Source organism: Theropithecus gelada, chromosome 3 (assembly GCF_003255815.1).
Source record: "Theropithecus gelada isolate Dixy chromosome 3, Tgel_1.0, whole genome shotgun sequence".
Classification (NCBI taxonomy): domain Eukaryota; kingdom Metazoa; phylum Chordata; class Mammalia; order Primates; family Cercopithecidae; genus Theropithecus; species Theropithecus gelada.
The window spans coordinates 26,309,098-26,336,462 of NC_037670.1; the positions used below are offsets into that span (position 1 = coordinate 26,309,098).

The 27,365-nt window shown below is 46.3% G+C and overlaps 1 protein-coding gene across 2 annotated transcripts in view; it reads left to right on the plus strand.

The window, feature by feature from the left end:
- CLDN14 (claudin 14) overlaps window positions 1–27,365 on the plus strand; it is a 111,447-nt gene that overhangs the window by 41,416 nt on the left and 42,666 nt on the right. For both annotated transcript variants that reach the window (XM_025380092.1, XM_025380093.1), the window contains exon 2: window positions 23,617–23,754. The gene's annotated coding sequence lies outside the window, so the exon portion shown is untranslated. The remainder of the gene's footprint in view (window positions 1–23,616; window positions 23,755–27,365) is intronic.

Below are 27,365 nucleotides of genomic sequence, written 5' to 3' on the forward strand. Positions count from 1 at the left end.
CAGATTATTTCATCACCCGGTATTAAGCCTAGTACTCATTAGTTACTTTTCCGGATCCTCTCCCTCCTCCCACTCTTTGCCCCAGGTAGGCCCCAGTGTGTGTGGTCCCCCTCTATGTGTCCATGTGTTCTCTTCATTTGGCTCCCACTTATAAGTGAGAACATGTGGTATTTGGTTTTCTGTTCCTGCATTAGTTTGCTAAAGATAATGGCCTCCAGCTCCATCCATGTTCCTGCAAAGGACACGATCTGGCTCTTTTTCATGGCTGCATAGTGTTCCAGGCAGTCTTACCAATTTATTACCATGGTGATGTTGCCACCCTGTGTTTTGTTTGCTCATTTTCTCTAGTGTGGTCTCATCATCCATATTTTCCCACGTGGTGCAAAGTCTACATGATCATTATTTTAACAGCTCTGTGTCTATCCAGAGAATGGGCAGGCCCTACTTTAAACTCTCGATGCTGGACACAGAAGCTGGGTTCACAATTGTAAGCTGGAAGCATCTTCAGGCATGTGGAGTATTTGGCCCACAGAGGGCTTCAACAGATGGAGTTTAGTGGTTAACAGCTGGTCACACCCAATGTCACCAACCTGGCACCTAAGTGTACACTGTGGGGAGTGTACCATGTGGCCAGAGCAGCCCCTGCCTGTGCAGACCGTCCAGTGACTCTCTGCCTGGCTGGACCCTGGCATTTCCAGGTCCTCTTCCCACACTTGGGGAGAGAAGGCATAGCCAGATGTGCAGCCCCGCCTGAGCTAAGCCCTGCTCCATTACCCACCGGCCCCTCTGAATGTGTTTTCTGTGTAGTTGGTGGCTACGCTCTGGAATTGCAGGCCACGCTGAATTTACTTGTTTTACGGCTAGGAATTTCAGGAGCAGCACCACAGATGTTAAATGCAGGAGTCTCTTGGTGCTAGTAAAATAAACCTTACTCAAACAGGGGTGTTGTGACTCAAAGGGTTAGATAGCCCGTGATACAAGATGTTGGTCACCAGTACAGATGTTGTAAGTTGAGTCATTTGACAGCATGGTAACTTTACATGGCCAGAGAGCCAGCTGTGAATATTTAAAAGGGTGGCGGGTGGGAGGAATGCCTTTTTATTTCTAGACAAATATATTTCTGATCATAACTTAAATACTTTTTTTAGTCAAAATACTGATTTTTCTTTCTCCCCGCATTCTCAAAAGAGAAGCCCTTCCTATCCTTTTGGTGTTCAACCCCACCAAACTAGGCTTCACATTAGAGATCCTGCAAGGCTTAAATTAGAATCTCGCTTTTGAAACCTGTTGGAAGGACATTTTTTAAGGCCAGCATTCTGACCTCCTGGATAAAAAAGTCTTTCTCCATTGTTGTGAAGTAATATTTCCCGAGGGCTTCGGAAATCCCCGCTGCTGCGATGAGCAGGCTGAGGAGCCTGGTGATGGGCTCATGCCAAGGTCATGTGGTGGCTCCCGGGTGGAATTTGAGTCTGTTGACTCCCAGCCTAGTACTCTTGCTAGCATGTCACACTCGGGTATCGCCAGTGTGTGCCCTCTTCGGAGAAAATATGTTTTGAGGTTGGTAAAATGAATTTTGTAGAAAAATAGCATCTTAATGTAGTTTTTCATAGTTATCTGGAAAACTTCAAGGCCACTATGACTTTTCCATGAATTATTTCACGTACGTCTTCCTGCGCCTATCAACAAAAAGACTATGAGAAACCCACACTTCTCAATTTGTAAAATAAGGGAATTAAACTGGGCGAATCTAGGTTTTCTGGGTCAGTATTTTGGCTTCTCCAGAATCTGCTTGACTTTTACTTATCAAACCTAGATGTATTGGACATAACATAATAACCTTAAGTGCCACGTGTTATAATGAAAAGTAAATAGGTAATTTATTAGATTTTAAACTATATTTTAATTACATAGGTAATGCAGAATATATATTTCCTTAGTTTAAAAAAAAAAACAAAACAAAGATTAAAGTCCACTCTGACACCCCTGCCCCATTCCAATTCCCTCCTGTCCCACCCCAGACGCTGTTACTGATTGAGGATATATAGAGGCCTTTTAAAGATACATTTATAGGCCAGGCACAGTGGCTTATTCCTGCACTCCTAGTACTTTGGGAGGCCAAGGCAGGTGGATCACCTGAGGTCAGGAGTTTGAGACCAGCCTGGCCAACATGGTCAAACCCTGTCTCTACTAAAAATACAAAAATTAGCTGGGTGTGGTGGTGCATGCCTGTATTCCCAGCTACCTGGGAGGCTGCAACTGGGGAGGAGGAGACTTCAGCCAAAAGGGTGCCACTGCACTGCAGCTTAGGCGACAAAGTGAGACTCTGTCTCAAAAACAAACAAACAGGCTGAGGCAGGAGAATGACGTAAACCCGGGAGGCGGAGCTTGCAGTGAGCTGAGATCGCGCCACTGTACTCCAGCCCGGGCGACAGAGTGAGACTCCATCTCAAAAAAAAAAAAAAAAAAAAAAAAAAAAAAAAAAAAAAAAAAAAAAACAAAAAAACAAAAAAACCAACAACAACAAACAACATTTATAGCAAATATGTATATATTTATATATTTCCCTAAAATTTCTATAACATTATTAATTTCTTTTTCAAGACAGAGTCTCACTCTGTCACTCAAGCTGGAGTGCAATGGCATGATCTTGGCTCACTGCAACTTCCACCTCCCAGGTTCAAAGTATTCTCCTGCCTCGGCCTCCTGAGTAGCTGGGATTACAGGTGCCACCACTCGTGGCTGATTTTTGTATTTTTAGTAGAGATAGGGTTTCACCATGTTGGCCAGGCTGGTCTCAAATTCCTGACCTCAGGTGATCTGCCCACCTGGGCTTCCCAAAGGGCTGGAATTACAGGCATGAGCCACTTCACCTCGGCTAACATTATTTTAAGTGTTGCTTTACTAAACATAATTTGTTTCCCAAACTTATTTTTAACACAATCTGTTTTGCATCTTGTTTCAGTCAACAGGCTGTCTTAGAGACTTCTTTCTTTTATTTGGGCTATTTGAAGATTTGCTCCTCATTTCCCATCTCCCTCCCAAACTCCCCCAGGGACACGTGAAACACAATCTCCTCCCACTTTTTGAAATATCTCCCTTTTGCTGCCTGTTTATTCTCCAAAGCCCTCTCTGCCCCTCTCCTTTGGTGGGAATCAGTCACTCCCTCCATGATCCCCTCAACCTATGCTTGTATCTGTCGTGGCTTGGGTTTCACTTACTGTTTTTGTTATGACATGGCCTGCCCTTTGTGAGATTTATTAGTTTCTACATCTGTCTCATCTACCAGACTATCTCTAGGAAGACAGAGACCTCCTTTATGCCTATCGGTCTGCCCTGCACATAGCAGATGCTCAGTAAAAGTTGGTTGACCTGCTTGAGGTGGGGCGTGTGAGCTTGTTTAAGGCAAGTGCTGCATAAAGGTGAGGCCAGAGAGAAGGCAGAGTCACTGCAGACCTGCATGTGGCCCGGATCTCTGTGCAGGGGGAGCTGCCTCCTCAGAGCCCACCCCCCCATACACACCGTCCCCATCCCCAACACACCGTTTTCATTAGGGAGAACCCAGGCTGTGTCTTCGTTTGCACAGCACAGTCCATGGCTGGAATGAAATCTGAAAACCAGCTTCCCACAATGCTTCTACCCTTGTTAAAAATAAACCAACTCTATTTACAAGGGTTTGTTTTTTAAAAAAATAAAGAAAATATTCACATCCCTCCCCAGCGTGCCTCAGAACTGAAATCTGATGCAAAGACTTAATCTTTAACTAAAAGGCAGGGTGAAGCATAAGCAAATCATGGAAACGCTCCTTTCTAATCATCCTAGCAAAGTCCATCCCCCAGCAGGTGCCTGCTCAGGTGTCTGTTATTCGGGGTCAATGAGAAGGATCGGAGGCTGGAGGCAGGAGTGCTGGCTCCGACATTAGCATGATATAAAACCTACACAGCACTATGTTGTTCTGCATAAAACAGCTGCTTTCACGACATTTAATTTGTCAGGTAACAATGATGTTTTGGACTAACAAATATAAATATATTTAAACCAATATATTTAAACAAATATAAGTATAAATAGGGAATAAGGAAAAGATGAGACAATGTCCACAGCTCATACTTCGTATGTCAGATAATGGTAAGTTTTTAGACTTACAAATCCAAATAAGGGTTAAGGGAAATTATTACAGAAAAATTTCCATAGTGGTTCACTCCTTGGATCCTCAAGCAAGTTACTAAGGAAGAGACTGATTCAAAGGACACGTATTAATCTATGGGTTTTTTTGGCCGAATGTGAGTGGCTCACACCTGTAATCCCAGCACTTTGGGAAGCTGAATCTGGCAGATCACTTGAGGTTAGGAGTTCGAGAACAGCCTGGTGAAACCCTGTCTTTACTAAAATACAAAAATTAGCTGTGCATAGTGGTGGGCACCTGTAATCCCAGCTACTCAGGAGGCTGAGGCAGGAGAATCGCTTGAACCCGGGAGGTGGAGGTTGCAGTGAGCCGAGATCGTGCCACTACACTCTAGCCTAGGTGACAGAGCAAGACTCCCTCTCAAAAAAAAAGAAAAAGAAAAAAATGCAGCTTTTTTATCTGCATAGGAGGTGGGTATGAAAGGACTAAACAAAACAAGTTACATACTCTGTGTGCTAGAAACTACCATCAGATATAAGTAGAGATTGGGGAAAGCATTTTTAGATTAAGAAAACCCTTTGTACCAAAAGATACATCCTTTCAAACATGATTAATATGCCTTCCCTATAGTTTTCTGCTCAAATTATTTGTAATTCTAGTGAGGAGGAAGTGTTTCTTTCTAGCCAAAACAACCGTCTGGATGAATACCAATGAGTGCATAAAAACTTGAGTTACTAAGTGGGTAATCTCCTGGACAGGTGACCTCCTTGCTTGGAGTTCCGCTCCTGAATGCTGTCAGCCGCAACCGAGCTCGCGTCCTCCTTAGGCTTGGTGGAGGGCCAGGCAGGGTTGTAGCTTACACTATAGCAGATGCTGCCTGTGGTGGAGAAGGGGGAGAGGAGGAGGGAGGAAACTGTTTCCAGAACCTTCCACCACTTCTAGAATTTTCTGCAGCTTCCAGAACCTTCTGGTGCCTCCAACAAACAGATTCTTTCACTGAAGAACAGCAACTTGCCAGCAACCAGCCTGCGGCCCAGGGTGCATCACTGTCTGCAGGAGAGGGACAGATGCTCCTTGCATGGGCGAAAGACTCAGGAACCTACATACCCCAACATCTCCGGACCAGGGAAGGGACCCTAACCCAGTTCCTTATTGCTGCCCTCCTGTGAGGACAGGGTGGGCAGAGACCTGCAGCCTGGTAGGAAGAGCAGAAACTGGGAAATAACAGGGCTGACTTCTCTCTGAGAAGAGAAAAATTGGAACATTCCAGAAAGATGAGTTTCCTAACACTTGGCTTCCCCAGTGAACAGAGGTGAACAACTTGGAATCAGATCCGTGGGTTCGAATCCTGCTCAGGCTGTAGGACAGGGACTGTCTCACTTTCCACGTCTGGAAGATGATGATAATAGTCCTGGCCTCTAAGGATGGCGGTGACAATAAATGGCTTAAAGCATGGAATACCCTTGCCACACTGCCTGGCACATGTTAAGGGCTGAATAAATGTTAGTGATAATTATTCATACCTTATTAATAATATTTTCATTTTTACTTACTCATCTTTAACAGTAATTAAAGAGTGACCAGCTAAAAGAATTTGCTGGAATCACACAGAGAAGTTGAAAAACAAGGATGATCTGAGAGTAACCGACAGCTTTGTAACACTAAATACTAAATACTGAAGAGAAATTACTAAGATTTTTAAAAGTAACAATTTGACAATGGCTTTGAATGAGAATCAATCATCTGAGTCTGTTCAGGAGATGAAATTGGGCTTTTTGAAAACTAATACTTGCATCCTCACCTCAGCATCAAAACGGGTGCTTTTGAGAAGAGATATCTCGGGACTTGACCAAAACTGGGTCTTCCTAAAAAACCAGAGCTTAAATGTTTTAAACAACCAAAATAAGTTTCTTCTCCACTGAGATACAGAAGAATAAGCAATAAGAAAAAAAAAAAAGAAAGAAATTAGGACATTAGATTGCAATGTCCTAGTGAATGCCTTACCAATAACAATTCCCTTTTCCTGCCAGACACTAGTGACCTGTTGTTTCTCTTATTTTCTCCCTGGAGAGTTGAGAAATTATTGCGTGATTTATCTTTAGTGCAGGTACAACAAGGATATGGCCACATATTACCCCAAATGAGGGATTTGTATCACATTATTTTCCATTGGTGAGTAATCGACGGGAAATGGGAAATGTCACTTCAAGGCAGGCTGGCCATCTGGTGGAAGCCTCTCCATGAACACAGCAGCTGATCTACATGGAAATATTAAAGCAACAAAGTCTGAAGCTGTTTTCCTTCTCCAGGGAACTTCAGTTCATGCATGGAAGGAAGGCAATAAAGTCCAATTATTCTGGACGCAGCTACACAAGGCATATGAAAATTATCTCATGGAGGGTAGCACTAAGCTAAGTATTTTTTAAAATAGCCATCAGTCACTCCCGGTAACAAAATCAAACAAACCAATCAATCTCTAAGGAACTCCTCATTAATCAAAAGATGGTGGTGAGATGTTGGCAATTTTTCATTATTCTACGTGTAATATTTTAAATCTGACATGCTGACAGGGTGGTCTGAACATGTGAAATTATCCCGTCCGAGAGGAGGAACAGTTGAGCTTCATGGTGCTGGATGGTTCATGTGTTACCTATTTATTGTGAATCTTCAAGTCTGCCCTTTTAAGGTGTTTGCTTTCTTCTTATTTGGGGGGCATGATATCTGTGGTTGAAAATGACAATAATACAAGGCTCTTACTACTGAGCGTGGCCAAAACTTTGGGGAACCCAGTGCTTCAATGGTCCTCAGAGCTGAGATTTTGTCATTCAACATCCCCATCTCGGGAGGTGGGCCTATCAGACTCACCATACAGAAGTACATTTGTGCTAATGAGATTTCTCACAACCACACCTGGAAGCCGCCTTCAGTAATGAGATGGATTGAGCTATTTAGCAGGTATGGAAAAGCCTGGAGGGAAGATTAATGATAATTAAATAGGAGTGAGATTTGTCTCAGCTATTGCTGAGCCTATCTCAGGATTGTGAAGTGCCCGTGGTTGCCTGGTGGGATTTAAAGTTTTATTTGAATGAACACTCCATTTTTAAAAAATGCTGAAGTCCTTCATCTGTTTTTGTTTTCTCTACTTCATTGAAAACACAAACATCCCAGCAGGATCTACTGGACTTTCGGATCTCTTGAGTCAATAAGATTCATGGTCTTTTCCAGGACCCCACTTTGCCAGGAGGAAGCAGTTGGTTGAACAGTATTTAAAAAGAGATTTGAAGATTGAGGAGCAGACGTTCCGAGTTCTGGTCTGGTCCTGGTAGCCATGCAGCCTTGGTCAAGTCAGTTCCATCTTCCTGAGGCTCCACTTTAGCATCTGTAGGATGGGAGTGTTGAGCGCGAGATCTGTGACTGGTGGGTCAAACCTGCCCTGCTGCCTGCTTTTGCAAATAAAGTTTTATTGGAACCAGCCATGCCCATTTCACGTATGTATTGTCTATGGCTGCTTTGGGACTACAACAGCAGAATTGAGCAGGTGCAACAGAGACACTGTGGCCAGCAACACCGAAAATATTTACTGCCTGACCCTTTCCAGGAAAAGGTTGCCACTCCCCGGACTAAATGATCTTCAGCTAGGCTCCTTCTGGATTCCAATCTGTGGTTCTGAGATAAGGAAAGAGCATGGGGCTCTGTAGGAACCTGGGTGAAGGGACATCCCTGAGGTGGAGAAAGTCAGAGCACAGAGGCTGAACCTGCCAACAGAAACACTCTCATACCCTCATCGTGCCGCTCCCCTCTGGTCTAGGGGCTGGGCTTTTTGTGGGCAGGGACCATACTTTCCAAGCAATCCTCTGGCTCAGCCTCTCAAGTCTTTAAAACCCAGCCCCAGTTTTAAAGACTCCATGCAACCGGTTGGCAGCGGACAATTGATGATACCAATGGCTCCTTGGTACCATTCCTGCTGGGAAGGCAGCTGTATCGCTGGAGGAGTCAGAGTGTGGTCGGTGGTGCCTCGTGGTCAATGGCAGAGCCTCGGCTTTACCATGAGGGCATCTGCCCTGCACACCACACATAGGGCTGCCACACCCATCATCCGCCCTTTCCGTCCTGCTGCCCACCAGCTTGGAAGTCACATTCACACCTCTGCCAGGTTTCCAAAAGTCCCTCTGTCTGGCCTCCCTTTGGCCTCATGCCGGCTCTTCTGTCATCTTTGGTGTCCCCTGTTGTGGCTGAGGGGCTGCTTGCCATCCTCCAACCCCAGTCATCATCCCCTCTCTGACCACTGTCCTGTTAACCTGGCCTCGGAACCTTGTCTTTCTCCTCACTGCCAGCTTCATTTCTCTATTTGTACTTTTTGTTTGTTTGTTTGTTTTCCCCATTTAGCTTTGACTTGAAACTCACCTTCCATCCTCTTCATCCTTCAAAACTCAGCATGGCATTCACCTTCTCCTTGAAGCCCACTGGTCCCTCCTGCCCCAGAGACCCCTAGCGCATGTCATCATCCTGACACCCCCTCATTCTGTGCGCTTGCGTTGGGCTGCACCCGAGACCACGCATTCTTGATGTCAGGGTGTCCATCTTATCCTTCTCTCGAGGTCTTAGGGCTGGGCTGGGTAGGACGTCAGTGTCTGGCTGCTTGTTGAGTGGTTTGGCCATGCCTGCTGAGGTGGGCCTTGGTGTTCACTCTCCCTGAGGGAGCCCTGACTGGTACATTCCACAGAGTGGTACATTCCACAGAGCACCTGGGGTGGGTGTTGGAGCAGCGCCGATGGGAAGCAGGTGATGGAGAAGGCTCTTGAGGGCCCAGAACTCCAAGGGCAGTCAAGGTGGCCCAGCAGCCGAGCATGGGTGGAAGGGGAAAGTACCTAGCATCCATGCCTTGCATCCACAACATGGGCTAGAAGGAGCTGAGAAAAGATGGCACCCTGGGCTCTGATGTCACCTGGGTGCAGGACCCCAGTGCCTCCACGAGTCACAGCCCAGCAGAGCATACCAGGCTGAACCCCTCCACATGGGTCCAGTTTCCCATTCTCACAAGGGCCCACCAGCCCTGCTGGAAAGTGCCCAGTGGCTGTCTCTGAATGTGACATTGGAATATCAGGTGGCAGCACTTGCTCTACTGGGCCCAGGTCCAGCAGGCTGTAGGTATACAATCCTGCCTGCATGTGGCAGTCATACTCCCCATCCCCCTCATTTCTGGGCCCATAGCATGGTCACACGGTCACATGGATCTCAGGGTCGGCATCTGCCTCACTTGAAGGGAGGGGTCTCATTTCTCGCCCTAACTGAGTTCCCCATTCCCTCATGCAGGTTAAAATCTGAGGCAGGCCAGCAGTGGTGGCTTATGCCTGTAATCCCTGCACTTTGGGACGCCAAGACAGGAGGATCTCTTGAGTCCCAGAGTTTGTGACCAGCCTGGGTAACATAGGGAGACCCTGTCTCTATAAAAATAAAAATGAGCCAGGCATGGTGGCACACGTCTGTGGTCCCAGCTACTTGGGAGGCTGAGCAGGAGGAGGCTTGCTGGAGCCCGGGAAGTCAAGGCTCTGCAGTAAGTTGTGGTCATGCCACTGCACTACAGCCTGGGCGACAGAGCAAGTAAGACCCCATCTCATTAAAAAAAAAAAAAAAAAAAAAGATCTTAAGCAGATGCATATTCCCGCAGCTCACGCTGCTGATGCGGATGGATCCAAAAACAAGGTTCCTTGTGCTTGGAGACAGCAGTCAGCTCCTGGTGTTGAGGTCACCTGTGTCCCCATTCAGCGTTTGGAACTGGCATTCAGGGTGGTGACAGTGCTGCTTTGTGTCCCTCAGGTCACACTCCAGGGGCCGACAGGACTGGAGCATCTCAGAGCGGGAATTAAGGGCAGTCCCTTCCCCCAACCTGTCACTGGGGATGGTGCCAAATCCACTTTTTTTTTTTTTTTTTGAGATGGAGTCTCGCTCTGTCACCTAGGCTGGAGTGCAGTGGTGCAATCTCGGCTCCCTGCAACCTCCGCCTCTCAGGTCCAAGTGATTCTCCTGCCTCAGCCTCCCGAGTAGCTGGGGTTACAGGTGCGCACCACCACGCATGGCTAACTTCTTGTATTTTTAGTAGATATGGGTTTGCCATCTTGACCAGGCTGGTCTCAAACTCCTGGCTTCAAGTGGTCCACCCACCTCGGCCTCCCAAAGTGCTGGGATTACAGGAATGAGCCACTGCATGTGGCCTAATCCACTTTCTACCTAAACCAGGAAACTTCCTAGATTGCTTTTATTGAAAAGAAAGTTTTAAGTCCAGAGTGCAGTCTCTTGTTTTCAAAAGTTTGGGGGAGCACAGATCATCTAATCATGTAGCTTAAGAGTGTTTCTCTTTTTTTTTTTTTTGAAATAGAGTCTCACTCTGTCACCCAGGTTGGAGTGCAGTGGCGCGATCTCGGCTCACTGCAAGCTCTGCCTCCCAGGTTCACGCCATTCTCCTGCCTCAGTCCCGAGTAGCTGGGACTACAGGTGCCCACCACTATGCCCAGCTAATTTTTTGTATTTTTAGTAGAGACGTGGGTTTCACTGTGTTAGCCAGGATGGTCTCGATCTCCTGACCTGGTGATCCTCCCACCTCAGCCTCCCAAAGTGCTGGGATTACAGGCATGAGCCACCACACCCAGCCCAAGAGTGTTTCTTTCATCACACATACACATCTTATTTATGTGTATTCAGATGGAAGCTTCAAGAGGAGATGGATCAGTCCTTTCTAAAACCTGGGACAGCCAGAGCACAGGTGCATGAAAACAGCCTGTTATTTGAAGCCATCTGTGTGCTCTGCACAAAGACAATTGGAAGAAATGTAGCCCTCAAGTCTGGGACTCCTGGGTGCAGACAGTCAAGCTTGCTGCTGACACTGGGAGGGTCCGAAAGGGTCCAGCCGGGACAGTGAGTGTCCCTGGGGAGGTGGGGAGGGGTGGTCACTGCCAAGTGCCTGGTTGGTCTCGGGTTCAGCCTCCACAGTGACACAAAGGTCTGCCTGCCTCTGTGTGGGCCACCCCTTCTCCCCTTTCCCTTGAACAAATTCCTCTGCTCCCAGAAAAGACCAAAGCCACAGTGAACACTGGATCTTGGCTGGCCGATGGCAGGGCACTGAAGACAAGGGTCCTCCCTACTGATGACTTAGTCACCGAGACCCAGCGGATGATTGAAATGGAATGGGAAGAAGTCATCTTAGGGTAAAAGCTACACTCCTCTCAAACTTACCTTGAGCACAAAAAGGCCAAAGTTTGGGAAAGAGAGGAATGGCAATACTTGCCCTCGAATTCGCAATTGTGCTTTGTAATTTATGTGTTGGGCTCCAGGGACAGCCGCATCTTCTTGCGCTGTTCTCCAGTTACCTCCCCCGCGCATCTGCATCCTGTTCTCTGGAAGGCGCCGTATATCACAGAGTCCTCCAAACGCGGTGGGTTGTGTGGGGTTGGTGAAAACGAGGGCGGCTGAACAGGCCCCAAAGGCGGATGGAGGGGAGGGAATTCCTGGCTGCCTGGGCACTCAGGTTTTACCAGGCTTTGGGCAGGAATGTGTGCAAACCCCCAACGCATCCTGGGGAATGCTCAGTGTCTCCCAAAGTTAATAAGCAAGGACAAGGAAGAGCATTTGCGCCAAGTCAGGACACACAATTCAGGATTGAGTCACTCCCCTGTGGTTCTTATTTGCTTTATTTCGAAACAGCCTCTGAGCCCACCAGGAGTAATAATATGCATTTTCACATGCAGTGGGGCCTGGATTCGGGGAAAGGAAGGCCGGAGCGCTGCGTGTGGGGTGTGGCTGCCTTGGTTATATTGGACGTGAAAAGAAGATGGGTTTTATAATAAGCACAGGGACAGGGAGCTGGCTATGATCTCAGTTTGGGAATCAGTCTGATTCATAAAGAGGAGTCCAAGATTTTTGCTTGGAGTTGCAGGCCTTTATTTTTAAAGATAAGGCATAAATAAACTTCATATAATGACTTGATAGGGAATTTTTTAGCTGGCATGTTGCCACTGATAGAATATTCTAAAACCTAAGGTCATGATATCAGCCTCTGGACTTCTTGTATAAAACACTAGATATTTTCCAATGTGATTTTCATTTGGGGAATTGTGATGATGCTGCCATTTTCCTTGAGAGTGAAGGGACAGGGAACAGGAAGGATAGATGCATTACTGAGTCCTCTTTCTATTGCCGACCTCTGTCCCCATCAGCTGACCCAGGGACCCCAGGTCAACATTATCTCTGCATCAAGTGGTACCATTTGCCCTCTCCAGTCTGTGTCCCGGCCCCTACTCCCAGCAGTGACCACCAGCTTTGGGCCCCACTCTGTCATTCCCAAGACAGACATCTGCCCACACAGATGGACCACCAATGTGTGGAATATTATTTCCTTGGCAAAACAATCCCAAGCCCTCTACAGGACTCAATTTCCGGATTTTCTTGGAATGTTGTGAAAATCTGTGTTTTTGCCATGGGAACATTCAGAAGTAGAGGTTTGGATGGCTCCAGTTACAAGATGGTATGTCTGAAGCTATATTTTCTGAACTCAATGGCCATTCAACAAGCCACCAACTCTCCTTTCCTGTGTACCAGTGAGCCCAGGAGAGGAGAGAAACTGCCTTTATAAAATGTCCCCATTCATGCCCTAGCTTTACTCTCTGTCCATCACCACTCCTCTCCAAGTTAGCAGAAGGGGCCACGTGCTTTCCTCATGCTTCCCTTGGGGCAGTCCTCTGGCCACTTCGACGGGTCCCTTGGGCCCTGCCAGGAGCCTGTTGGACAGCCTGGTGATTTAGGAAGAGGTTGATCTTTACAGAACGACCTCTACTTTCAGATATATTGTGGTCAGAGCCAAGTTTTTAAATCTTCGATACTCAATGCCTATCTAAAAAATAAGTGATATTTTTTTCTTTCTTTCTGAAATGACAGCTTTTCAAGAAAGTCTGGCTTTTCCCCAACACTGCCATTTTGTGCTGTCTGCTCTGCACAGCTTGCAAATCGAAGCAAGCAGTTGCTTGGGCTGCAGCATGTTACCTTGGACCAGGTCCCCAGGGGGTCATTCTGCAGATCAGTGAGCCCTGTCCACGGGCAGCATTGAAGGGGGTTGGTGTTTTCATTATCTGCCCAGGTGCCATAGTGCAACTGGACTGGCCTTGGAGAGAAATGATCTTTTGCTGGGGGCCTTTGTGGCTCCTGGTGGATTGTTGAGAAGTATGGAGTCTCCATCTGTTGTGACTTGAATTGTGTCCCCTCAAAGGATCTATTCAAGTCATAACTCCCTTATGTGTGAATGTGAGCTTCTGTATTAGTCCATTTTCACGCTGCTGATAAAGACATTCCCAAGACTGGGTAATTTATAAAGAAAAAGAGGTTTAATGGACTCACAGTTCCACATGGCTGGGGAGGCCTCACAATCATGGCAGAAGGTGAAAGTCACATCTTACATGGTGGCAAGCAAGAGAGAGAATGAGAACCAAGTGAAAGGGGTTTCCCCTTATAAAACCACCAGATCTTTTGAGACTTATTTACTACCATGAGAACAGTGTGAGGGAAACCACCCCCATGATTCAATTATCTCCCACTGGATCCCTCCCACAGGATCCCTCCCACAACACATGGAAATTATGGGAGCTACAATTCAAGATGAGATTTGGGTGGGGACACAGCCAAACCACATCACCTTCCTTGAGAAAAAGGTCTTTGCAGATGTAATCACGTTAAGATGACGTCACACTGGAGATGGTAGGCCCCAGTCCACTGGTCGGTGTCCTTATGAGAAGAGGGAAAGAGGGAAACTTGGACACACAGACACACAGAGGGAAGACGGCCATGTGAAGGCAGAGGCAGAGGTTGGAAGGATGCAGCAACAGGCCAAGGAGGACCAGAAAACTGTAGAAGCCAGGGAGGGGCAAGGAAGGATCCTCCCTGGAGGCCTCAGAGGGAGAACGGCTGTACTACCATCTTGATTTGGGACTTCCAGCCTCCAGAGCTGTGAGAGAATACATTATTATTGCTACAAACCATATAGCTCGTGGTCATTCGTTACAGAGCCCTAGAAAACAAAAACACCGTCTCTGATGGCCGTGGCTATGGCATCTGGACTCCATGCCCAGGCACCGTGACTTTGCACTGGGTGAGCACCGGTCTGAGTGCTGGGCTGAGTGCTTGGAAGGAACAGAGAAGATGCTCTCATCAGTGGCATGTCCCCTGCTCTGGTGGCAAGAAAGACTTGACTGGACAATAGGTTGTGGGGTTTTTTTGTTTTTGGTTTTTTTTTGTCTTTTTTTTTTTTTTTTTTTTTTGAGACAGGGTCTCGCTCTGTTGCCCAGGCTGTAGCACAGTGGCACGATCTCAGCTTATTGCAAACTCCACCTGCGGGGTTCAAAAGATTTTCCTGCCTCAGCCTCCCAAGTAGCTGGGACTATAGGCATGTGCCACCATGCCCGGCTAATTTTTGTATTTTTAGTAGAGATGAGGTTTTGTCTATTGGCCAGGCTGGTCTCGAACTCCTGACCTCAGGTGATCCACCTGCCGCAGTCTGCCAAGTGCTGGGATTACAGGCATGAGTCACCACGTTTGGCTAATTTTTTGTATTTTTAGTAGAGACAGGGTTTCACCATGTTGGCCAATCTGGTCTTGAACTCCTAACCTCAAGTGATCCACCTACTTCGGCCTCCCAAAGTGAGGACAATTGGTTTTTGTTGCAGTAAGGAATGAGATGAGGAAACGAGAACAGATATAACAGATTTTCACGTTTTATTTTCTGCACTGCCATATGGTTTACATCCTTACAATGAGAGCGTAATAATGCAGTTATTTCGTATGATTAAAAAGACAAGAAAGAGTCTTAAACAGAAAACAATTAGCCACATCTAGGTAAAAATGGGGTGTGTAACCAACGTAGATGACCCCTTCCTGTTCTGCAGCTGCAGTGGGTGAGGTCCTCGTGGTGTGAAGTGGTGGATGTGAAAAACCAGCATATGAACCCACGACTTGTCTCTCTCTGGACATGGGCGAGACACCAGAGAAGCTTACGACTTTTCACTGATAATAACTGGGAGATAAATAGTTCAGAAGGGAAAAGAAAAATAGGTTTTACTAGCGGGGAAGTTGCATTGGTTGGAGTTATGACCTTCTCCTGTGAGAAGGACTCCCACAGGTCCTGATTTGTGCGTCTGTAATAGGGCCTCTCAGAAATGGCCTGGTATTCCCATTAATTGTGTGCCTGATAGTCGCCCTGTCTCTGTTCTGGGTAAATTGGGACAGAGACTATATTTTATCTTTATACCACTCCCCAACAGTATCTGCCAAATGGGTCACTGGAGGTCAATACACATTTGTTTAATTAAACACCACATTTATTGAATTAGAGTCCTATATGCAGAAGTGTAAATTGTTGTTGTTGTTTATTTTTTTTGAGACAGAGTCTTGCTCTGTCACCCAGGCTGGAGTTCAGTGGCACGATCTTGGCTGACTACAACCTCCACCTCCCAGGTTCAAGGAATTCTCCCGCCTCAGCCTTCCGAGTAGCTGGGATTACAGGCACCCATCATCGTGCCTGGCTAATTTTTGTATTTTTGTAGAAACAGGGTTTCACCATGTTGGACAGGCTGGTCTTGAACTCCTGACCTCAGGTGACCCACCGGCCTCAGCTTCCCAAAGTGCTGGGATTACAGGCATGAGCCACCATGCCCAGCCAGAAGTGTGAACTTTTTTTTTCACATTTGATGAGATGAAATTTGCAATGTCAACTTATTTTTGAAATTTCCTGAATTTTGAAATTTGAAAAAGAGGTAGAATTTGCAAAGCACAGGAATAAGTGCACTGAAAATCACTTTCAGACCAGAAACTGAAACTGTGGGGTAATTATATTAGTCAGAGTTCTCCCAAGTAACAAAACCAACAGGGCGTGTGTGTGTGTGTGTGTGTGTGTGTGTGTGTGTTTTTAAGTGGAGAGAGATTTATTTTACGGAATTGACATGTAATTGTGGAGCCTTAGTGAGTCCCAAATCTGATGGGGTAGGCAACAGTCTAGAGGCTCAGGGAAGAGTTGCAATTGATGCCCAAAAGCCATCTGCTGGCAGAATTATTTCTTGCTCAAAGAGGTCAGAAGTTGTTCTATTCTTGCCTTCAACTGATTGGGTGAGCCCCACCCACGTTAGGGAGAGCCATCTGCTCTATTTCAACTTGGCTAATTTAAATGTTGATCTCCTCCCAAAAACCCTCATGAAAACATCCAAAATAACAGCTTAGCAAATATCTGACCACCATGGCCTATCCAAGTTGCCCTGTAAAATTAATCAAGGCAATTTTCTGGATCCCTGTTTCTCAGGGTACACCTTGAGCTCTATTGCACAGGACTGTACCCAACATTGTCTGAAATTTAACATTTTTAGTTCCTGCCTACTAAATATGCATGGCGAGTCTTGTCATTGCAACAAAAGCTGTGCCCACACATTTCTCTACACTCCCTTGGGAGCTGGGTTTGCCCAGGCCGGAGAACCACTGATGAAGGCTGTCTAACTCTGCAGTAATGCTGCCAAAACATTGGCAGTATCAAGAAGGTGAACTTCTCAGGTTTTGATGTTCAGACTTCACATGGAGATGGTTGTTGTCTAATGCAAGTGTTGGCAAACGTTTTCTGCAAAGGGCCAGATAGTAAATGTTTTAGGCTTTGGGACTCTATGGCCTTTCTTAGAACTACTCAGCCCTACAGTGGTAGGATGAAAACAGCTAGACAGAGTACACAAACAAATGAATGTGGCTGCGTTCCATCAAAACTTTATTTTATGGACACTGAAATTTGACTTTCATATAATTTTCACATCTTCAGATATTCTTCTTTTAATTTTTTTTTAACCATTTAACATGTAAAGACCAGGTCAGGCATGGTGGCTCATGCCTGTAATCCCAGAACTTTGGGAGGCCAAGGTGGGTGGATCACCTGAGGTCAGGAGTTCAAGACCAGCCTGGCCAACTTGGTGAAACCCTGTCTCCACTAAAAATACTAAAATTAGCCAGCCATGGTGGGGCATGCCTGTAATTCCAACTACTTCAGAGGTGAGGCAGGAGAATCGCGTGAACCCAGGAAGTGGAGGTTGCCGTGAGCTGAGATTCCACCACTGCACTCCAGCCTGGGTGACAGAGTGAGACTCCATCTCAAAAAACTAAAATAAAATAAAGAAAAATAAAATGTAAAACCATTCTTAGCTCAAGGACAGTCAGAATTTAACTTTCCTGTGTCTCATCTCTCACCAATGTACTGTGTGTCCAGTTAAGAACTGAACAAAATCTTCAATGAGTATTCATTTAACTGAACCAAATGGGAATTGAACAAATACAGTGCTGTTCAAACTTTTGTTATTAGCAGAAACTTTTTGGAATTCAAATCTGATGGAAACCTCAATGTCTGAAACAAACGTAGTACTTTATTGGTAAAATTTTATTTCACAAGTTCAGATTTACAATACTTGTACCTTTTGATGAATACAGAAATTGAGAGGAAGTTCCAGACGGCTGTGTCAAGATGCTCTTTGCTTAAACTGATCCAGATGCTTGAGAAAGGAGAACGAGAGGGAAGTTTCTGTTCTGAAGCAGAACCATGGACAATATCTAACGGTCGCTTGTATTCTTATTCATAACTATAAAAGTCAGGCAAGAAGCATCAAAACTTTACCATAAATGACAAACATAATATCGGCATGTCTCAAGCTGTTGATACACAACTGGCTCTTTCGGTTGTGATAAGGGCATGTTATAGCTGTATTCCCGCAACTTTATGTGGGTGGAGAAACGCAAGTATGAATTTTTAAGAGATCCATATGAGAGATACAAACTTCCTAGCCACTGGCATAGTTGCAATAAATGCAAACTCCCAGTGGAAATGCTGGGAGAACTTTGATTCCCAGGTGAGCACAAAGAGAAGGTAAAACAGCCGGGCCCAGTGGCTCATGCCTGTAATCCCAGCACTTTGGGAGGCCAAGACAGGTGGATCACCTGAGGTCAGGAGTTCGAGACCAGCCTGGCCAACATGGTGAAACCCCGTCTCTACTAAAAATACAAAAATTAGCCTGGCATGGCGGTACACACCTGTAATCCCAGCTACTCAGAAAGCTGAGACAGGAGAATCACTTGAACCCGGGAGGCGGAGGTTGCAGTGAGATCGTGCCATTGCTCTCCAGCCTGGGTGACAAAGTGAGACACTGTCTAAAAAATAAATAAATAAATAAATAAATAAATAAATAATAAAAAAGAAAGAAAGAAAAAAAGGAGGTAAAAAGGAAACCCAGCTTAGCTTAGCACACAGGTGGGCCCTGTGTGTATTTTTAGTATCCGAGTGTCCTGTTCTTATTACAGTTTTGTAAATAGGAATTTTTTTTCTTTTTCTTTTCTTTTCTTTTCTTTTTTTTTTCTTTTTTCTTTTGTTTGAGACAGAGTCTCGCTCTGTCACCCAGGCTGGAGTACAATGGTGCAATCCTGGCTCACTGCAACCTCCGCCTCCCAGGTTTAAGTGATTCTCCTGCCTCAGCCTCCCGAGTAGCTGGGATTACAGGTGCCTGCCACCACGCCCAGCTAATTTTTGTATTTTTAGTAGAGACAGGGTTTCACCAGGTTGGCCAGGATGGTCTTGAACTCCTGACCTTGGGTGATCCACCCGCCTCAGCCTCCCAAAGTGCTGGGATTACAGGTGTGAGCCACCACGCCCAGCCACTTCATTACTTTTTTAAGGCTGAATCACGTCCCATGATATGGATACATCATATTTGATTTATCCATTCACCCATCGACGGACATTGAGTTGTTTCAACCTTTTGGCTACTGTGAATACTGCTGCTATGAGCACTGGGGTACAAAGAACTGTTTGAGTCTCTGTGTTCAGTCCTTTGGGCATGTATCTAGCAGTGGAATTGCTGGACCATGTAGTAGTTCTGTACTAAATTTTTGGAAGAACCTCCTTACTGTTTCCACAGCCGGTGCACCATTTTACATCCCCAATAGTGCAAACGTGTTTCAATTTCTCCGCATGGTCACCAACACTTGTTGTTTTCAAGGGTTTTGGTTTTTGACACAGGCTATCCTAACAGGTATGAAGTGAGAAAAATGTTAAATGAGATTTGAGTTGAGCATTTACGGCTCCTGAAGCATTTTCAAGTCGCTCTGAGTGACCTTAGGGTTCAGTAGATCACAGTGGGAAGACCGGGGCCGGGTTTTACACTGTACGAGTAAACCTTCCTTGACTTCATTCCAAGAAAAGGAGGGAGGTGGTTGATTTCAAGCTGGAGGCGAGACGAGAGAAGGAAACAGCTATGTCTCAGTGCAGAAACCAGCCACCCCTCCTCAGGACCAGGTGAAATGAGGACTCATTCCTCCCCTTCTCCCCCTTCTCCTCTCCTCTCTTCCCATGCCCTCCTCTTCCCTCCCTTCTGTCTCTACACACATACACACACACACACACACACACACACACGCACAATCACAATAAGACTTTATTTCCCCGTTCTCTCTTCAGGGGCACAGCGCCAACATACTGCAAGAGATTATCCCAGTTTAAGATATTTAAATCAATACCAGTTTGGGTTGAATGGAGTTTAATTCAGGGAGACTCATCTACAAACCAGTTGAAACCCTCATTGCTTCTGGCGCACCCTGGAGACACCTGCAGTGGGCTTTCTCCCTGCCTGCCTCTTCCCCACCACAGCATGGCCGCAGGCTCTGCCTGCCTCTTCCCCACCACAGCATGGCCGCGGGCTCTGCTTGCCCAGCCCTTGCAACCTACCCATGGCTATGCAAGGCTGGCCACTGTCCCAACTCCAGCCTCACTCCAGCTGCCAAGAGGCTGCTAATATTCTTCCCCCATGACAGCAGTGATGCTTTCTGCTCTGAAGGAAGAAAACTTCCCTCCAAATATCATGAAGCTGTGATGGCTCTTTTGTCTCCCAGCTACACCTTCTGATTCTGTTAAGAACTTGTAGGCTGGGCACGGTGGCTCAGACCTGTAATCACAGCATTTTGGGAGGCTGAGGCAGGAGAATCGCTTGAGCCCAGGAGTTTGAGACCAGCCTGGGTAACATGAGAAACCCTATCTCTAAAAATAAAAATTAGCCGGGCATGGTGGTGTGCACGTGTGTTCCCAGCTACATGGGGAGGCTGAGATGGGACAATTGCTTGAGCCCAGGGGGTCAAGGCTGCAGCGAGTGGAGGCCGTGCCACTGCACTCCAGCCTGAGCAAAAAAGTTAGACCCTGTCTCAATTTAAAAAAAAAAGAAAAGAAAAAAGAACTCGTATCAAATATCCCAGTTGCCAGACTGAGAGGCTGCTTGTATTAAATATATCTCCCTTCCTCACTCTAGCAGTCCCTCTCACCCACTGAGGTGCCAGGGCAAAGAGTGACCCTAGCTCAGGATGACTTCTCCGTCTCCCCAGTCACAGACGGTTTATGACCTCTTCTCATTCTTGTCCCCAGAGGGCATGTCCCTGAGGACTCAAACTTACCCTGAGATGCACCCAAGGGGCTTGAAGTCCTACAAAGAGGGCTCCCTGTGACTGGCATGTGAGCTGGAAGGTAATAGATATTCCCACCTCAGCCGGCTTTAACAAAAAGGAAAATGTGTTCTGTCACTGAAGCTGAAGTCCTGAGCTAGGACAGCTCCAATGTCCTCTCTACCAACATCCTCAGAGTTTGGCCCGGTCCCCAGGATAGCTCCCTAAGGCTCAGATGGTTGCCACATTGCCAGTCGTCACATCCAGAAACGGTGCTATCCTGTTGAGGGAAAAAGTGGTCCTTCGGCGCTTTGTTCCTCTTTTTAAGAGCAAAGAAGCTTTACCCAAGAGCCCCCCGACAGTCCCTCCAATCTCATTGGCCCTGATGGCATCACATGACCAAGCGCAACAAATCACTGCAGAGGGATGGGATGGGACCACCATGATTTTATGTTTTTCCAGATATCTCCTGAGACACAAGCAGGTAGATTCCAGAGCAAAAATGGGATTCTGTAAACAAGGAGGAAGAGGAGCGGCAGAAGAGTTTGTGAGGTGATGGGCAGACTACGCCACCACTTTTACCGTTAGGGTCACCCCTTGGCATCAGTCATGTACTTGCTTTGTTGCTACGTTTTTCATTCTTTTCCTTTTTACATAAGAAATGTAGACTTTCTTGTTCTAAATAATGTATTCAATACAAAAGTATGTGCGGTAAAAATATGAAAGGTGCCCTTCTCCATCCTCCCCAGTTTTACTTCCCTCCCCAAGAGGAACCTCTGGCTCTTTTTCTATGTGCTCTCCTCCAGACCCCTTCAGATATGTGCATACACATGTATGTTCACACACATATGTGAGCTCTGCTTTAACTTTTACATAGATGGTGTCTTGTTCTGCTACTGGCCTTTTCCCGCTCAACTCTGAGTACATATGGATCTGATTCATCCATTTTAATGGCCGAATATTACTCCGGACAGTGGATATTCTATTGTCTTGTATTTTAACTAGCTTTTCAATCGTGTGCCTTATGTCCCCAAGTAAATTATAAACATCCTGAGAGCATGCCATACTTTTTCTATCTCCAAACACTTAATACAACATTCTTCTACAAAATGAAAGTCAATAGTTATCGTTGGGAAGATTCCCTTTCCCTTACCACATAAATCTTCTCTTACTACTTCTGACTGTCTCAGGTGAAGCCCTCCCTCAACCATAGAAGGGACACAGCACCATAGTCTATCAGTTTGTCACTCTTCTATCAGTTTGGCAAGTCAACCTCCTAGCATGGGAGAGCTGTTAATCTCCCACTGTTCCTTTGGCGATGTCTTCTAGGCTCAGGATGGCACAGCATCTCCCTCTCCCTGAGCTAGTCATCAATTTGGAGCACTCAGCTACCTGCAAAGTTAGACATTATCTCTTTGTTCTGCTCACATAGGAGCATCAGGGCAGAGTCATTAACAGCCAGCACTTCCTGGAGATCCATTTCAAGGGCTACTAATGATGTTCACAGACCATTGAGCTGAAACAGTTAACCACATGCCTAGACACACACTCTTAATAACCCTGTGCAGGTGTCTTGAGGCAATCACAGCTACATAAAATAGATTACAAATAAACCTATTCTAGACTCTTTGGTGGGGAGAAATTACTTCAATATGAGGTTACCACCTCAAAACAGACCAACCAAACTTAAAACTGGGGTAAACTTCTCAGGGTAACCACTCTCTAGGCAAATGTTGGCATCAGACCTGCTGATAACATCAATGAATATCATCTTAGGTCCTGGTGTGGCTTCTTGTACATCTGAATCTGCTGGGCTTCCTGTAGTAGCTAAGAAAAAAATTACCATTGTACAGGAGCAAAGAAAGGAAACACATGGGTCACAGATGTGCTCCCTGCAGCAGGGAGGACTCTCTAAGTGTGGGCCAGACAGGAAACCTAGAATGATGGAAGAAAAATCAAGCACTAGGAATGAGACTGAAATTAGCTTATGTTCCTCAGCTGATTGCACACAAGAGGAAACTTTTGGTTCAATCATTTAAACTACTATTGATTATGGAAAAATTCTGGTCCCTGTTACTAAGACATCTACAATTGAATTGGTAAAATCCACATAGGACAATTGGACAATGACACAAGGCAATATGGGATCTGGTCTAAGTAAACACCTATTATGGGTTCTGAAGGAGAACCCATTGAGATGGCAACGTTGTGCTTCCAAACAGGGCTGGTAATCTGCTTCAACACACCGTGGAAAGGTTGTGCTTAACTACACCTGCTCGCTTAGAAAAAAAAAAAAAAACACTGCCCTCTGGGAACCCAGCCTGAATTTATTTGCCGACTTCCATGCCCCTATGTGTGTCTTCATCTGTTGGGGTTGGAGGCTCCCCGGCCTGCCTCCCTCTCTGTTTCTATCACTTCCCTTATCTTGAAATAGCCATGACCATTGGAGAACTAGATTTCCCTTCTCCCCTCTTCTACATCCACCACCAACTCATATTAATTTGTTGAGGAAAAACATTGCTGGCAATAGAGAAGATAGAATCAGAAGAAAACATATCTACCTCTTACTAAAAGAGTTAAGAGGGTTCTTAATAAGTAGTCCAGGTCTTGACCTGAAGGATTTTGCTAAGGGCTACTGTACAAGATCCAACCTCCTTCCCTTTACCGGTGTCCCCAATACCTCATGTGGGTTTTTCTGTAGCCAAATATTTTTCCAGACCAACATTGGATTACATGGCTGCAGACCTTGGGATTCAAAAGGGAAAGATGAAACCTTCACAGCAACTTGGAGTTTCTTTCAAGGGGAATTTTCATTACAGAATGTTTTGTTTTAACTGGTAATTAAAGGTGCGCAAAACACTCCTGCAGGAACGGCTTTTCCTCCTCTCCAACCTGTCGCTCCAAGAGAAACAGGCACAGGCAGGGCCCCGAGGCCTGCCCTCCTCTCTAGAGATAACTGCTCCTGAGAGTTTATGGTCTGGTCCACTTCAATTTCTCATGTGTCACCTTTCTAGGGGCTGCAAGGCCCAGAGATCTGGACACAGGCCAAGAAGTCAAGAACTGTTGAAGCCGCAGTCTCCACTCTCCTACTGACACCAGAGACCACCCAGCCCAGCCACACCATATGGCCTCTTGTTTTCCTGATGTATGAGGTGGGTAGAACGCTTTCCCCCCAAAACAGGACTCCAAGGGATCAATTAGTTAAAATCTGTAAACATGTAGCATTATAATTACGATTCCGGCTTCTAGTCGAAATGAAACTGGCCAAAAGGAAAGAAAATACTGACACTGCCTCTGAGGGCAGCTGCCACTGCTTTTCCGGTATTTCCAGTCTGGTTGGTTGAAGAATGTCTTGGATCAGCTCAGCGCTTGACTGGCCCAGAGCTGTGCCTGCCCCATTTGAAGATAAGGAGGCCAAAAACCCAACTGAGCCCTGGACATAACTAGGCCATGGGAGTTTACACCATTTGCTGTAGCAAAGGCTGGGCCTCTCAATAGGTTACAACGTGTCTAAGGCAGGGCCCTAAACCTTCAGGTTGTTTAGGAATTGACAGGTTGTGTAGATGGCCAGTAAACAGATTTTTGGTTTCTAAAGTGTGAGTCTAAAAGCAGTGCTGCTGGGCCAGGCGCAGGTGACTCATGCCTGTAATCCCAGCACTTTGGGAGGCCAAGGCGGGCAGATTACGAGGTCAGGAGTTCGAGACTAGCTTGGCCAACACTGTGAAACACCGTCTCTACTAAAAATACAAAAATTAGCTGGGTGTGGTGGTGCGTGCCTGTAGTCCCAGCCACTAGGGAGGCTGAGGCAGAAGAATCACTTGAAGCCGGGAGGCAGAGGTTGCAGTGAGCAGAGATCGGGCCACTGCACTCCATCCAGGCAACAGAGTGAGACCCAGTCTCAAAAATAAAGAAAGAAATAAAAATAAAAGCGATGCTGCTAAGACATCTGCGGCTGTCAGGGAGAAGGAATTTCTGTGTGGGACAGGCAGCACTCCCTCTCAACAGGGACTCTGCCCCCCACCATATGTATCTTCTCCATAGGAGTCCTTCAATAAATGCCTCAGCCAACAATCACTGCTCCCCTTCTCTGGGCCAAAAATTTTCATCCCTTTCCAACTCCTTCTCCCCTGTAGCCAACACCACCTCCAAACATCTACCCTTCTCCTAATTTAGCCCAAAGCAACACAAAGAGCCACACCTACTTTCCATTCCCAGTTGCGTTCTCCCACCTGTGGTTTCCGGTCTGAGCTCCTCTCAAGATGGCGGACACCAGAAGTGCTTTGACGGCCGGTGGGCGGCCATCTCCACCTGTAGCGCTAAGGCCGCCTCCTGCTCAACCAAAGAGAGTCAGAACACAGCACAATACACACCACAGCCATGCCCAGGGCCAGGTGGAGACAGGATAATAATTTGACACTGTTTAAACTGGTGGTTTTAAAAATATTTGTTCAGTATTTACCTAGAGGAAAGGCTGAGTACTCTAAATAAATAAAGGAAAGGCCCAGCAGGAAGAAAGGGCCAAGGGGGAGCAACCTCAGCCACTTCTTTACCTCCAGGTTCATTTTTTGCCTCAAACTTGCAGCCTCCTCTCAGCAAAACAAAAGCCTCACAATTAAGGACGCCTACCGACCCACAGGACAATGTCCTGAAGCCGACCCCTCGAGGTATAACCCCTCACTCCAGAACCTTCCATCTCCCACACTGCTTCTCCCAAGGGGAGTTCTGGAAAAGACCATTGGCTCTCCAACTTAGGACTGTTTTCAGTGATGTTGCAGACATTTAGCTGGCCCACCCTGGCTAACAGAAACCTTGGTGATTTCTTCCTGAGTGCAGTGGCCTCAGTGCTCCAGTGTCCCTGTAGAGGGTGGCTCTGTGCTTGCTTGCCCTCTGCCCACTACTCCTGGCTCTCCGGGGCCCCCCAACGCATCTGTCAGATAGGCCATGACATGGAAGGACTGTGTGCTCTATAGATCTTTATAAGCTTAATTCCGGCTTCCTACCCTAATACTCTTTTCAAATCCCCTTGGTCATCTCTCCCAGCCTTGTGGTGCTGTTAATGATGCCTGATAGGCTTCTGAAGGATTTCCACCTGTCCTTAAACTTCACCCTCTGCTTCCTCCATCATTTCCATGAAGGCAACTTGAGCTGCCTGAAAAGTAGCCTTTCGACACTTGGCATAATATTCTTCCTTTGTCTCTTTAGGGCAAGTCTAGAACAGTCACTCAAACACCTTTTACCTGTAACTGTGAGTCAAAACTGTTCCCTAGAACATGAAATGAGTGGCAGAAAGGAAGACCACAGTGGAGTAAACAATGCATTTTGAAGAACACACTCAACTCAGGACAGCACTGAAAATACTCTTCGGCAAAGAGCATTTGTAATATAGTGTAACGTGCCAAGGGCTCCAAAGGCAGTCTCCTTCCCCAGCTCTCCCTGAGAGCACAGAGTGTGATATGTGTGTGTGTGTACACATATATGTGTGTATATTTTTATTTATGTGTATATATGTGGTAATTATATACAACTTTTAAGAAAAGTATTTCTGAGACCAATGGTATCATAATGAGTCAGCATTGTGCAGGGTGGAATTAAACAGGAAATGTGTGTGTCCCATTTGTAAATGTTAACAGTGCTACTGGCTCCCAAGACACAAGACACTCCCTCTACTTATGAACCAGGGCCAGGAAAACTTTTTCTTTTTTTGAGATGGAGTCTTACTCTGTCACCCAAGCTGGAGTGCAGTGGCACAATCCCAGCTCACTGCAACCTCTGCCGCCCAGGTTCAAGTGATTCTCCCACCTCAGCCTCCCAAGTAGCTGGGATTACAGGTGCGTGCCACCACACCCAACTAATTTTTGTATTTGTAGTAGACACGGGACTCCACCACATTGGCCAGGCTGGTCTCGAACTTCTGACCTTAGGTGATCTACTCACTTTGGCCTCTCAAAGTGCTGGGATTACAGGTGTGAGCCACCACACCTGGTCAACCATTTTTTACTGAAGCAACCAAACCCAATTTCCCTCCCTCTCATTCCATTTTCACATAGTAATTAAACACGCGGTTGCCTCTGGGCTTTCTCACCTGGTGATGGCCACGACCCCTGGAAACCTTGGCTCCTCTGCCACATGTTCCTCTGGGTTTTATGGGGTCCCCAAGGCTCATCACTAGAAGATATACACAGCCATGGGTTGAGAGCACACTGGGAGTTCTGTGTTTTTTCCTTGTCAACATCCCTGGAGCTTGAGGGCAACTACTATTTTGTGCAGCTGCTTGTGTCAGGTTATGTCTTTGGCTGACTGATATTTAGTGCCATTGCCTGTAGCGCCTTTTTTTAAAGAGGGGGCATCTCATTCTGCTGCCTAGGCTGGAGTACAGTGGTGTGATCATAGCTCACTGCAGCCTCGAGCTCCTGGGCTCATGTAGCCCTTCTGCCTCAGCCTCCTGAGTAGCTGGAACTGCAGGCACACACTACCATGCTCAGGTAATTTTTTATTTTTATTTTTTTAGAGACAGGGTCTTTTATGTTGCCCAGGCTGGTCTCAAACTCTGGGCCTCAAGGGGATCCTCCTGCGTTGGCCTCCCAAAACACTGGGATTATAGGTGTGAGCCACTGCACCTGGCCTCATGTAACTCTTGATGCTCTGCAATAGATACCTTGATCCATATTAAATTCATCAATTTTACTTTTTAAAAAGTCAGACCACATACAAGGGTGTGAAGTTAAAAAATGAAAGTCCTCCCCAACCTTGACCCTTAACCCTT